Raw genomic sequence first — 13,023 nt, 5'->3', positions numbered from 1 at the left:
AAAGAGCAGGTATTTAATCATGGCCTAGCAGGCTGCTCATTTCACGCTCGGCTGGAGAGCCAACTTCGGGTCTCTATAATGCCCAGGGCAGGCATCCTGCAGGGGAAATTAATGACTTCAATAAAAAGTGCCACATTTTCCACTCAAATTCCCACCAGAGGGTTTTATTGGCTGAGCCTTAATTTGGCCCAATCAGCTTGTTGCACCGGAAATGAATGAATGAGTGTTGAACAGTGGCCACACTGACCTGTCGACCCTTTCGAGGTTCCTACAAGACAACTGTATCACCCTCTCCCTCTGAGGTAGGATGCTGAAGTATCAGTCACCTCCAGGGACACACTGGGGCATTCAAGTTGCCATAGATAAATAAGGTCTGTGGGATTTTTGTAAACACCAGCACTTTATGACAGTCTGTTTTATTTCTGAGTCTGAATTCAGGCTTTGAAATCCTCCAGGAAGTTTTATGCAGAGTCCCAGAGCCAAAGTCCAACTAGTCACTGTTATCAGCCTGCTGGTTGACAGGCTTGAAGTGGCAGCAGACCCAGAGTACACAGGGGAAGAATGCCACTGACACTTCCTAAACAAAAAAAAACAGCTGCCCTGCCAGAGGAAATACACGGTAGTGCTACAAGGTGAATGCCAGAGTGCAAATAGATCACTTCAATGAAGAGAGGTCTGTCTCTGGGTGGAGGAGGTATGGGTGCCGCTGGGATTTGTCAGTTCCTGTGTGACTTCCTGTTCTGTCAAACTTAGTTTATTTTACTTGATTAGTACTCTTCTGGTGGAAACACGCAGCTTGCCATGAGGTCATAAAAGGTCAAACCAAACGAAATTATTACAGATCAAAGCTCTAATTCATACTGTTTGTGTGAAGACAGTCCTTTCTCATAATGCTGGTGACCAGTATTGTGAATGAAACCTAATGAGACACGACCATAATACACAGACTATGGTTCCATTGTGAGTTGATGAGCATGGTGCTCCCTAGTTTGTATGTGTGTGTGTATGTATGTATGTATTAGTAACAAGCTATGTGATCCCCATGAGAGCTCCGAAGCAGAATGAGCTTTTATTTCCAAATGCGGGACGGGTACCCAAATTAACCATACATTACTTTATTAACGGTCAAGAAAACAAGTCCCCAACAAGCTTTCCTCTGTCCTCACAGTGTTAAAATAGGGGTGAGAAAGGGCACATTTTTTACTGCTTAAAAGGAGGAAAGAGGCCTAGCCCACCATAAAGGTTTTCTGGGAAGTGTAAAGGAATCTGAGGCAGTACTAACTCAAGTTGGCATGTTTTGTTCTGTGTGTTTTTCCCATCTGTTGTTTAAAACACCACTCCAAGTCAGGAAATCCTCCAGTTTACAAGCAGCGTTCCCCCTGCCAATTAATATTAAATGAAAACAACCTCTGACAGGAAGGATAGCCCTTGACTCTACAGAAATGGTCTCTAAATTCGATTTAGTTATTATTTGTTCACCTAAACTCAACCAACCATTTGCTATGCCAATCCAATGGTCCTCACATTCAAAATACAAATAATTTTGTATATCACAACAGCGCTCATGGATAAAGTACACTGGAGCTATGACTGCACTTTCCAAATACAGAAGAAGAAATCTTCCTCTTCTAACCCCAAGGATTCCTTCCTATATGATATTTCATCCACGTGCACTTACGTTTTCAGTGCGCTGAGTAATCGAAGGCCTGCAGATTAGGCAAAGTGCTGGTAACAGGTGCAGACAGAGTGCAGACCACTCAGAGGCTTGTATTCCCTCTTTGATGTCTGTGTGAAAGTGCTGACAAGTGCTTGACTGACCTTCATGTCTTAAAGTAATGATGGACTGTCTTTGTTTATTTGAGCTGTTCTTGCCATAATATGGTCTTGGTCTTTTACCAAATAGGGCTATCTTCTGTATAGCACACCTACCTTGTCACAACACAACTGATTGACTCAAATGCATTAAGAAGGAAAGAAATTGCACAGATAAACTTTTAACAAGGCACACCTGTTAATTAAAATGCATTCCAGGTGACCTCATGAAGCTGGTTGAGAGAATGCCATGAGTGTGCAAAGCTGTCATCAAGGCAAAGGGTGGCTACTTTGAAGAATCTCAAATATAAAATACATTTTGATTTCTTTAACACTTTTTTGGTTACTACATGATTCACATGTGTTATTTCATAGTTTTGATGTCTTCAATATTATTCTACAATGTAGAAAATAGTACAAATAAAGAAAAACCTTGAGTAGGTGTGTCCAAACTTTTGACTGCCACTGCATATACAAACAATATACAGTGCATTCAGAAAGTATTCAGACCCCTTGACTTTTTCCACATTTTGTTACACTACTGCCTTATTCTAAAATTGATTTTAAAAATCCTTATCAATCTACACACAATACCTCATAATGACAAAGTGAAAACAGGATTTTTACATTTTTTGCAAATGCATTAAAAAAACAAAAACAGAAATACCTTATTTACATTAATGGCCCTTTGTAATGACACTCGAAATTGATCTCAGGTGTATCGATCATTGATCATCCCTGAGAAGTTTCTACAACTTGTTTGGAGTCCACCTGTGGTAAATTCAATTCATTGGACATGATTTGGAAAGGCACGCACCTGTAAGGTTTGTCCCACAAAGTAGCCACAAAGTGTGCCATAAGGTCCCACAGTTGACAGTGCATGTCAAAGCAAAAACCAAGCCATGATGTCGAAGGACTTGTCCGTAGAGCCCCGAGACATGATTGTGTCGAGGCACAGATCTGGGGAAGGGTACCAAAAAATGTCTGCAGCATTGATGGTCACCATGATCACAGTGGCCGCCATCATTCTTAAATGGAAGAAGTTTGGAACCACCAAAACTTTCTAGAGCTTGCCCCCAGCCCAAACTGAGCAATCGGGTAAGATGGGCCTTGGTCAGTGAGGTGACCAAGAAACCGATGACCACTCTGACAGAGCACAGTTCCTCTGTGGAAATGGGAGAACCTTCCAGAAGGACAACCATCTCTGCAGCACCACCAGTCAATCTCATAGCAACAACTAGGATGGGTTGCTAATATGGCTAGGATTGTGCCTCTGGACAATGAAAGAAAGATGATATGAAAACCAATAGAAGAGTAGAGAAATTCTGGTTAATGGCATGAGGAAGTCTTTATAAAATAATTGCCTCCAAGTTTCTATAGGTTTGATTTCCACTAGGCTACTTTGAAGCAAAGTAAATCGTTCAGGTTTCAAACAATTATACTGCAGATTGCTAGATTGGATTCCCGAGCTGACATGGTAAACATCTGTCCTTCTGCCCCTGAGCAAGGCAGTTAAACCCACTGTTCCCAGGGCACCGATGACGTGGATGTCAGTTAAGGCAGCCCCCCGCACCTCTCATTCAGAGGGTTTGGGTAAAATGCGGAAGACACATTTCAGTTGAATGCATTCAGTTGTAGAACTGACTAGGTATCCCCCTTTCCTTTCCTCAAGCTCACGTTGCAAAGTGGTCCAAGCTGTCGTTGGGTCGGCTGAGGCTCCACCGCTCATTAATGGGCTATAACCACTTCACCTGTCAGGCTATTAAAGATGCACTGTGCAGAAATTGCTCCGCCATTTCCTGGTTGCTAAAATTCTAATAGTTTGCCTAATTTCAGTTTATGTGACTAAACAAGCAAGTATAGTGTAGAGTAGAATCATTGTACCATCTAAACCGCTGTGAAATATATTTTCCATTACTACAAATATTGGTGTACAAAATCTGGTGTACAAAACCTAAAGTAAAAGACGCAAAAAACTAAACTTAAGAACGGGAAACCTAAAAATATCTACCACTTCTTAGTCTTGCTTTCAACGAGAATGACAGATCTATAAAACACATTTCTATGTGAAATTGGTTGTGTCGCCCAAAAAGTTACATATTGCAGCTTTAAGTGTCCATGCTTATCACACGTCCCCTGTGTGAGACCGTGAGCAATTACGCGGCGCTAGCTCGGCTAGATTAAACGTGCGAGCGCTTCCCCCTTCAGTGACCCTGGATACTGAGGACCCAGCCCCAGAGAGACAGGCGCGCAAGCTGGCATGCAGAGGCAGGAGGACTAGCTACTGAACCCTCATGAGTGGTTGACCTGGAGGAGATCATCCACCAGCCATTGTGTGTGGACATGATTTAATATGATGCCATGAAAATGCAGTCAATGAGACAGTAAAACCCTCCATAGCTCCCGTTCAGTGGGTCCAGTACACTACAGTAGATACGGTGGTGCCAGCATGCAACCCAATACACATTGAGTGTATAAGAAGGGTACTGTACTTTAAAGGGATAGCATTTTTATATATTTATATATTTGTTTCCAGTCTATGGACAAGGAGTCACTGCAACATTAATCCCACAATGCTCATGTTGCTAATTGTTTGCATGGTGGATTGCAGTCATTCGTTGTCCATAGACCACTTTCAAGGTAAGGAAACACATTTAAAAATGAGCAAAACCGCTGATCTATCCCTGTGGTTTGAAAGGCTGTACTCGATTAAACAATATGATGTATTTCGGAAAGTATTAGTGGCGTGTATTCATGGATGCCCAGGGAAGCCAGGCTTTCCCACAAAATTGATCAAGATAACAGAAAAAATAAAATAATTTATTGTTTGTCTCTCTGTGTTTCAAAATTGTCCTTCAATTCACAAGATGCTGAATGTATCCCACTGGAGAAAGCATCCGAATGAGCGAAACAGCACCCCTTTGTCTCTCTATGTGTATCTATTTGATGCTGTCTGGTCAAAAAGAATATGATCTTGTTGCTGCCCATAGCATTGAATGCAAGGGAAGCCAGCGAGCATTTGGCCTCTCTTGATAAGAAAATTATACAATAATAGCCCATTAGCATTCAGCTAAACTGAGTGAGTTCAACTGTGAATGGTCCTGGCGCACCCCCCAAAAAATATATATTAAGATCTGGGGAGTTTCCTGGCCATGGATCCAAACTATCGATGTTTTATTCCTTGAGCCAATTAGTTATCACTTTTGCCTTATGGCAAGGTGCTCCATCATACTGGAAAAGGCATTGTTCATCACCAAACTGTTCCTGGATGGTTGGGAGAAGTTGCTCTCGGAGGATGTGTTGGTACCATGCTTTATTCATGGCTGTGTTCTTAGGCAAAATTGTGAGTGAGCCCACTCCCTTGGCTGAGAAGCAACCCCACACATTAATGGTCTCAGGATGCTTTACTGTTGGCATGACACAGGACTGATGGTAGCGCTCACCTTGTCATCTCCGGACAATTTTCTCTCCGGATGCCCCAAACAATCGGAAAGGGGATTCATCAGAGAAAATGACTTTACCCCAGTCCTCAGCAGTCCAATTCCTGTACCTTTTGCAGAATATTAGTCTGTCGCTGATGTTTTTCCTGGAGAGAAGTGGCGTCTTTGCTGCCCTTCTTGACACCAGGCCATCCTCCAAAAGTCTTCGCCTCACTGTGCATGCAGATGCACTCACACCTGCCTGCTGCCATTCCTGGGCAAGCTCTGTACTGGTGGTGCCCCAATCCTGCAGCTGAATCAACTTTAGCAGACGGTCCTGGCGCTTGCTGGACTTTCTTGGGCGCCCTGAAGCCTTCTTCACGACAACTGAACTGCTCTCCTTGAAATTCTTGATAATCCGATAAATGGTTGATTTAGGTGCAATCTTACTGGCAGCAATATCCCTGTGAAGCCCTTTTTGTGCAAAGCAATGATGATGGCTCGTGTTTCCTTGCAGTTAACCATGATTGACAGAGGAAGAACAATGATTCCAAGCACCGCCCTCCTTTTGAAGCTTTCAGTCTGTTATTCGAACTCAATCAGAATGACAGAGTGAATTCCAGCCTTGTCCTCGTCAACACTCACTCCTGTGTTAACGAGAGAATCACTGACATGATGTCAGCTGGTCCTTTTGTGGCAGGGCTGAAATTCAGTGGAAATGTTTTTTGGGGGATTCAATACATTTGCATGGCAAAGAGGGACTTGCAATTAATTGCAATTCATCTGATCACTCTTCATAACATTCTGGAGTATATGCAAACTGGCATCATACAAACTGAGGCAACCTGTAAATATTCCAATATTATGAAATGTCAAGAATGTGAAGTACTGTTTTCATTTAAATCTATGCCCTGGGTTCCACCCTGAAACCCTATCTTGGCTGTGATGGTAACAGCTGATGTGTGTCCATGTTTAGTTCTTTTTTCTCTGTTTATTTGAGGATTTTGTTCAGGGAACTTAAGAACTGAAACAATCGATGGCAATATATTTTGCCATATCGAGTCTTAGTGAAAATGAATATTTGTATCATTCTCAAAATGTTTGGCCACGACCGTAGTATGTTTTTGCAAATTTGTAACATATATTTTGAATTGTCATTCGTAACATATCATGTGAAATGGGCGATGGACATCCACAAATGAATACATACCATATGAAATGAAACAAAGCATACTGAATGTATTATCACAGATTTACGAACAGAATCATACAAAATGCTCTGAGACCAGGTTGCAGCAAGCTTCATGTAACTGTATGCTTTGTGGACACCACCAGACAGATGTTGCTCTCCGGTTGTGTGATGAAACAAAGGTGTGGTTGAATCTATTATGCCACTGTGTCTTTTTATTGTCTCTGCCTTAGGCCTGTATATCAAGGTGGCAACTTGCACGGCTTATGGACTAACAGGTTCTAGAGCAAACAACACAATTATCACAACACATTGGTTGTAATGTGGCTTTTTTTCTGGCTTGGCTTACCCACTGATTTTACACACGCACCACTACTGGAGAGTATACCCTTCTACAGGACTAGAATGTTTTGATAAATGGCTTACAAAAAGCAAAGGAAGTGAGCAGTCGCAGTTAATTGCAACGGTTTGGTAAGAAAACACTGTCTAAAAGACAGGGTACATAATTCCAGAGCTTTTAGCAAACCACAATGTCATGTGTGAGTCTTAAAGGTCAGCAGCTCAAACTGTTAAAGGGTGATCGTTCCTACTGGTTCAGAAATGGGGATTAGTTAAACACAATACAGATAGTCTTTAAAGGGTGAGATTATGCTGTAAATACTACAACCATCAATGCAGCCAATGGGGGAAATTCTGAAAGGGGGAACATGCGTTCCTTTGCGCTGAATGTTCACAGAAAACTCCCTATAATATAATAATAAATAATAATACCTCCAATGTGCATTGAATTGACTCAATTAATACTCATTGGAATAGTCTTTCTTATGAGCAGGAGAGCAATTCAATTATCTGCTTTGCTACTGTTAAATAAGTGGGCGCGGTAGAGATAGTAGAACCTTTAATTAAATGAAGTTACTATAAATGCTGCCAATATAGCAATTTCATTTTCACATTTCACTAGGCCCATCAACAATTGTAAATGTTATCTTATCAGGAATTCACACTATTACGTACGTTACTTTCGATAGGTCTACTCTAAATAGATTAGATAGATAGATAGATAGATAGATAGATAGATAGATAGATAGATAGATAGATAGATAGATAGATAGATAGATAGATAGATAGATAGATAGATAGATAGATAGATAGATAGATAGATAGAAAACAGAGAGCTTAATAAAAAAAGGCAATGATAAATGTAGTAGTTATGGTACAAAACATACGCCTAAAATACATGTTCATCCTTTGTCATGCAGGTGATAACAGGCGCGCTCACTTCTGAAATCTAAATTGGCATTTATAGTTTACATGAAATACACGGTGAAACACTTACATTCGCGATATTGTCCATAGTACAACTGATTCGTTGAGTAAACTGTGTAATCCTCACTCCTCTGAGTACAGCGCTGTGTTGAATTCTCCTTTGCTCACTTCATGTGGATGGCGCCACTGGGACAGTGCACTGAAGGTACGCGTCTGCAATCGCCACACTGTAGTCTCTATCTGGCAGAATGCTTCATATTTTTCATCAGATGCTTATCATCGGACATGACATTTATTTTACTTCTGTGGAAAACCCCAAAAAGTTATTGACAGCGAGAATGGAGAGTGAAGAGAGAAAGAGCGCGAGAAAGAGTGCGTGCGTATATGAGAGAGCGTGGGTTCGAGTGTGTGTGTGTAAGAGAGAGAGAGAGAGAGTAGGAGAGAGAGAGAGAGATTGAGAGAGATAGAGAGATTGTGTGTGCGAGAGAGAGATTCAATTGCTGCCATGAAACGTGTTAAAATCATAGCCCCTCTGTCTGTACATCCCACTTAAAGGCTCCCATCCTAGCAGTGGTGAGAAATTACACTGTGATTTTTTTTAGAGAGCTGGAAATACCTTTTAGCTTTTATTTCTAACACTATAAAGTGTTTGGGTTGATTTTAAGACTCGATATGGCAAAATATATTGCCATCGATTGTTTCAGTTCTTAAGTTCCCTGAAAAAAAATCCTCAAATAAACAGAGAAAAAAACAACTAAACATGGACACCCATCAGCTGTTACCATCACAGCCAAGATAGGGTTTCAGGGTGGAACCCAGGGCATAGATTTAAATGAAAACAGTACTTCACATTCTTGACATATCCATAATATTGGAATATTTACAGGTTTACTTCAACTAGGAGGGGGGGGGGGTACTTAAAATAAACTGTTATCCCAAGACTTATGTAATGAGGTGGCGGGGAGAGAGAGAGAGATAGTGATTCAATTGCTGCCATGAACAAGACATCAATTATTGTAAAGTAATGGTCAACATCAAAAGAGGGATCCAATGTGAAACGAAACATGTTGAAATCACGGCCCCTCTTTCCGTACATCACACTAAAAGGCTTCTATCCTAGCAACAACAGTCATTAGAGTCCATTAAAAGAGCCATCTTCCTCATTTTACGGTGCATAGCTCCATTTCAGAGAAATGCATCATGTGCCACACCAGATGAACTCAAGAGATAGAGAGAGAGAGAGAGAGAGAGAGAGAGAGAGAGAGAGAGAGAGAGAGAGAGAGAGAGAGAGAGAGAGAGAGAGAGAGAGAGAGCGGGAGGTGTGTACCCCACGCTGCCCTGTCGACCCACTACTGTGGCAACTGGAATGTGTCAAATGCACAGCACAAACACCTCTGATACAACCAAACCTCCAAAGAGACACAGAGATAGATAGCCAGGGCCCAGAGAATTAGAATCTACAAGACAGACAACGGCAAGGCGTTTGTCAAATGCAGTTCTGGTGTCATAGTAACCTACCCACAATAGCCTATGAAGAAATGCATTGTAGCCTATGCAGATTTCCACGTCAGATCAGATGCTTGTTTGCTCGATGGAAGTTTTTCCACCATAAAAAAATAAATGTCATTTTCCATATTCTATATGAGCTCCTCCCATCAACATTCCACTTCAAAAGCACACCTGTGCATTTATGGATCCCTGTAGTGTCAGTGATTTATTTTTGTTTTGGACATACATTCCTAGCTGTGTCTTTTTGTTTCGGGCCTGGGGTTTGACTCAGGCCAAAACCAGGCTTTTTTTGGGCATGTTAAAAGAGTACAGTTTTCCAGTAACACACTCAAATTGTAAACAACATGTTGGACAGCACAATGCTGCATTACCATGCTTTGATTCAGATCAGCCAGATGCCTTCAAGCATCTGTAATCATAAACAACAAAAAACACATGTTGAAATGATGCTGTAGTCTCTTGTACAGAGATGCAACAGGCTATACTGACCATGACTTCATACCATAATCTGACTGTCATGATTGATGAATAAAACGTTAGCATCATTAAAAAAGTAACGCCAAGGCAGCGGCTACTCTTCTTGGGGTCCAGCAAAATTAAAGCAGTTTATACAATTTTAAAATGTTACAGTACTTCGCAACAGATTTCACAACACAAGTGTGTTCCCTCCGGCCACTACTCTACTACCACATATCCACAACACAAAATCCATGAGTACGTACGTGTGTGTATGTTATCGTGTGTATGTATGCATGTGTCTGTGCCTGTGTTTGTGTCTCTTCGTGCTTTAGGGGGTATGATCTTTGACATTTACATTACATTTAAGTCATTTAGCAGACGCTCTTATCCAGAGCGACTTACAAATTGACCCTTGTAATCTTCTCACTCATCATTATTCGTGATTCATTCAGGATTATTCCTAATCACAGTAGCATCCACATTTATGTAGAAGTGTTTAGTAACACATTCTATTCTTATTTACAATGACAATGACTTCAAAATAACACACTATATTATTTAGCATGTATTTCTATTGAGCACAAAATCATTTGAAATACAACCAAAATGAACTGCAAATGCATCCAACAAGTTAGAGTCACAATCTTGATGTAGTCATTGCGTGGGGATATGGGACGAAATACTAAACTTTTGACTGCTTTATTTTATAAGAATGTTTAGGGGTGTCAATCATTTTGACCCCTACCTTTTTAAGAAAAACAATATATTACTTGTTAAAACCTCTTAAGGATCTGTCCCCCCCCCCTTTTTTTCAATTGTCGCCTAAAATGACATACCCAACTCTAACTGCCTATAGCTCAGGAGCTGAAGCAAGGATATGCATATTCTTGATACCATTTTAAAGGAAACACTTTGAAGTTGTGGAAATGTGAAATTAATGTAGGAGAATATAACACATTAGATCTTTTTTTTACCATCATCTTTGAAATGCAAAAGAAAGGCCATAATTAATTATTCAGGAGCAATTTAGACTTTGACCACTCGATGGTAGCAGTGTATGTGCAAAGTTTTAGACTGATCCAATGATCTATTGCATAGCTATTCAAAATGTTGTATCAAGACTGCCCAAATGTGCCTAATTGGTTTATTCATACATTTTCAAGTTCATGATTGTGCACTCTCCTCAAACAATAGCATGGTATTCTTTCACTGTAATAGCTACTGTAAATTGGACCGTGCAGTTAGATTAACAATAATTTAGAGGTTAAAGGTTAAACAAAATCTCTTTCTCTGCACAATTGTATTAGTATAGAATTATATAATCCCAAATATTTTTGAGGGTATTACTCAGTATTTGAATGATTTCTTTCAAACAGTCATTTTTTTGCCCATCTTTATCAAGGCTGTCAGTAATTCCGGACCCCACTGTAGACTTTCCATATCAGTGGTCACTAAGGTGTGTTGTAGAACCTACATCCCTGCATCTGTCCACATGAGTTTACGCTGTGATTGTGTGAGATCCAATTAGTCTTTCATCCAGTCTGATGGGATGTCAGGGCTATAAGTGAGTGAGCATCTACAGTAAGTGAGTGCGTATCTACAATTCTCATGCAAGCCACAAATGGAAAAGGAATCACAGTGTATCTCTTCTGCATATCCAGCTGGAGATTGATTCATGCTGGCCAACATAAATAGTACACACAAGACCAGAGAGAAAGACATGCAGTATCAGCCTTCCCAGTCTTGTGTATTGGAAAGTGATCCATTAAATGGTCCTTGTTGAGAGGAGAAAGGGGGATGGCTTCTCTCCATGTGGTGGGCTAAGGGAACAGTGTGATCAGAAGTATGGTAAACAGACTCAGCACAGGCTAGACGTGTCAAAGAATCAAATAACGTCTAGCGTCATTTTATGTTCTGTGGGAGACCGGAGTCAAACTCTTCCACCCGCTGCGGTTTTACTTGGAATCTGTTTTGGACCATCTGCTTATTTTCTGTCCTGAATCACCATCTCTAAGGGGTAAACATCAAAACAGTTATTCCCAATATAAAATGTACTTTGCTTTAAGAGGATTCATTTCATTCTAATTCTATTTATACAGGGATATAAATCATTTATATAGAGATATAAATCAGAAATATTCTGGTCTTGAATGTTTCAAGAGACAACCTGATCAATGACTCCTCCAAATTGGCTATTGACTTGAATTACTACTGGATACCCTACAGGCACCACACTTTATAGATATTGGACTGGAGACATAACCCCCTTGTGGCCATTCTTAGGTCTACCAATGTTAATCCATCAATTCATCAACAGGCACCTTGAGGTGTAATTGTAAATACACTTTTTCAAAATAATTGAAAAGAAACATGGACAAGCCAATTGCAGTGAATTGAGACAAAAAGGCGTAGCATTACATTTGCATTCTTATATTTGTATTCCTCTGTTAGTTTTTAAGATTTGGATTCATGCCTAAACCTGGAATATTTTATGTTTATCAGAGACTGTTTAGAGCTTAATATGGATAAATATTTGTTGCTAATGAATCTTTGAGCCCATGGTCCTGACAGTAGAGAAAAGCAACTCAGATTTATTTACACTGCAAAAAGTTAAATGTAAGCAATCTTATATAGAGCAATACATCACTTGTTTATTTTTGCATGTTTGTTTTTTCTTTTCTTGCCAAGCCAAATTATCTAAACGTCATTGGTCGATCATTTTGCTTATTTTGACCTTAAAAAGGCTTAATTACAAGTCATTTAAATCTTATTTCAATGTATTTTACCTGCATGGTCTCGATTTACTTGATTCTGACAAGCAAAAAACATTTAGACCTACTTTATGGTAACCAAATTACTCGTAATTGCTCAAATCATCCTTTATACCACAAAGAATTACATTTTTGTCATCAATCTTAGAGGGAATTTCAAGGGGAAGAGGTGGGGTACCTCCCATTACTAAAGTGGTTCTACTTCGAGCCTGGGCTTTAATCTTGGAGTGAAAACACAAAAAAGCCACTCAACAAGTGGCTGCTTGGCACAGCTGCTGGGAGTCTCATTTGCCTAATTCCACTCTAAAAATGTTAGTAATTTTGTATAACTTTTGATATCCCCCAGAAGTCGATATTATTACCCCCACCCCCCCAACCTCAGTGACTGAGTACCAGGGAGGGAGCAGCTTGAGGCGGCCTGGAAAGAGGCAGATTAGTGTTCCGACACACCAGGGCTTCAACACAGCAGCATCAACCCAGCTGTTGCCCAGCAACCAATTACCCAAGATATGCACTTCCTCTTTGAAGATTAAAATCCACTAACCTCCCTGCTTGAGCTTGGCTTTGTAGAGAGCCGTTTTACATAATACAGTACGGC

General features: G+C 40.4%; 1 protein-coding gene across 1 annotated transcript in view; it reads right to left on the bottom strand.

Moving 5' to 3' along the window:
• Positions 1-8,061, bottom strand: part of LOC123993982 (G-protein coupled receptor 4-like) — a 69,810-nt gene extending 61,749 nt beyond the window's left edge. The window contains exon 1 of the mRNA XM_046296470.1: positions 7,757-8,061. The gene's annotated coding sequence lies outside the window, so the exon portion shown is untranslated. The remainder of the gene's footprint in view (positions 1-7,756) is intronic.
• Between the last annotated feature and the right edge of the window lie 4,962 nt (positions 8,062-13,023).

The sequence above is a fragment of the Oncorhynchus gorbuscha genome, linkage group LG13 (genome assembly GCF_021184085.1).
Source record: "Oncorhynchus gorbuscha isolate QuinsamMale2020 ecotype Even-year linkage group LG13, OgorEven_v1.0, whole genome shotgun sequence".
NCBI lineage: Eukaryota > Metazoa > Chordata > Actinopteri > Salmoniformes > Salmonidae > Oncorhynchus > Oncorhynchus gorbuscha.
This window is presented reverse-complemented; position numbering and strand designations above follow the sequence as displayed.